The sequence below is a fragment of the Monodon monoceros genome, unplaced genomic scaffold (genome assembly GCF_005190385.1).
Source record: "Monodon monoceros isolate NGI ecotype Baffin Bay Population unplaced genomic scaffold, NGI_Narwhal_1 Super_Scaffold_18, whole genome shotgun sequence".
Taxonomy (NCBI): Eukaryota; Metazoa; Chordata; class Mammalia; order Artiodactyla; family Monodontidae; genus Monodon; species Monodon monoceros.
Window position 1 is genome coordinate 56,735,911 of NW_021703774.1, and position 1,963 is coordinate 56,737,873.

A 1,963-nucleotide genomic window follows, 5' to 3' on the forward strand; every position below is an offset into this window, starting at 1 on the left:
TGTACTATATCATTATCTATCTCTTATTTCTTTATATTTTTTCTGTTGAAAAATGAGAAACTTACTCAAAAATTCTCTGGGACATTTTCAACTTTCTAGCTACCAGTCTGAGGATAAAGTCATCAGGTGAAAGGTATAGAAGCCCTGCCATAATAAGTTTCCTAATTTTTAAAAGGCTTCCAGAAATGAAGATGAACAAGTACTTTGGAATATCCCAAACTACCAGTCTACAAATCCTGCCTATTTTAAAGAAGCATAAAGTACATGACTACATCCTGTCCTCTTGTGGCCATACTCTCTCTTTTTTTCTTTTTCTCAAAAAGCATTCATTCAGTAGTTTTCTGGGAAGCAAAGTCAAACAGGTCTTATTAGGGGGCTTAAACTGACAAAATATCAAACACAGACATTGCTCTAGGAAATCAAGCTGGATTCATTTTTCTAAAGGATCCTTAAGGAAGTTAGCGATGTCAGGATACACAGCACATTTTCCAGGACAGATGGAAGGGCAAATTTCTACACCCTAAAATCCTGCAGTTATGGATTATAAAGTCTAAGTGAATGAGGGTAATATCACTGTTCAGGAAACCCAGCATTCTGTCTTATACAGGCCAGAGGAAGTCTGAGCATAGGCTAGTTGGAATATATGCCTGAGATCGTCAAACTTATTGTTATATAATATATAATATTATTACTGACAGCAGTTCAATATAGTGCATTCAAGCATCTCCCTCAACCGCTGTAAGCCAACATGAGTTTAGTCCAGGTATGTCCCTGAACTCAGTACAGTGGGATCAGTACAAGGATCAATTGCTCTGATGTCTCCAGGAGCCCAACTAACAGGACCTTTGACTGGTTGTAGGGCTTATCCCCTATACCCATATAGGTATAATGCCTGTTATCTCCCTTCCTTAAAATGTTGAAATATCTTCCTGAGCCTACTCTTCTGGAATACTGTCTGCTGTCTATGAATTTCAAAAATGGCCTATAATGTTTTCCCCATTATATTTCTTTTGCTAATGATATAGCATTTAATTAATTTACAATAAAAAGGTAGTTTATATGAGTCCTTTGATAGTTAAAATCTATCTTATATTATCAATATGTATAAAGATGAAGCTTGTTCTTGTTCAACTCTTCTATAAGCTTTCTAATTTTCAATCTTTATCATTTACTGAGAGAAGTATGTTAAATTTTCCAATTGGTATCGTGAATTTCTAAATTACTTTTTGTAATTCTGTCAATGTATGGATTATAAATTTTAAGGCTGTGTCATTAAGTGTTGTTAAGTGTTATTTTACATTGTTAAAGTTTCATGTTGTTCTTTTACCATGATGTGATGATTCTCCCTATCCCTAATAGTGCTCTTGGCCTCAAAGTCTGTATTATCTGTCATTAATATGTATACACCAGGTTTCTTTGGCCTAGTATTCAACTCATTTATATTTTCTTCAAAATTCCATCCTTGTGTTTTGTGCATCTCTTGTCAACAGCGTATTTGCAGTATATTTTTAATCCCACCTGACCATCAGCAATTTATATGGTGTTGGGGTGAGGGAAGGAGTTTCATTCTTTCCCTAGAAGGGCAGGGGCTGAGTTAGGTACCTAGCGACAGAGACAGCAGGGGCACTTGGGAGAAAGCTCCAGACTTCATTTTTTTGAAGCTTGAAGAAGGACAATTTTGTAATCATTCTTAGGCATCCACGGTGACTGCTGTTTTCCTCACTGACACAAAAATAGTTAACTTCAAGAAAACTCTTTGAAAACTCACCTGGAAACAAGAATGGAAAGTTTGGGGGTCAGGAGGAATAGGGAGTGCTGTCCAGGATGAGACAAGTTGTTCACAGCTAACCGGCATCAAACACTCCAGTCCTGACAAAAAGGGGCATTGCACAGACAAGCAGCAGTAGGGAAAGGGGATGGAAGCAAATTACTTTGGGGAATTTGTCTTCACTCAAAAATTAGC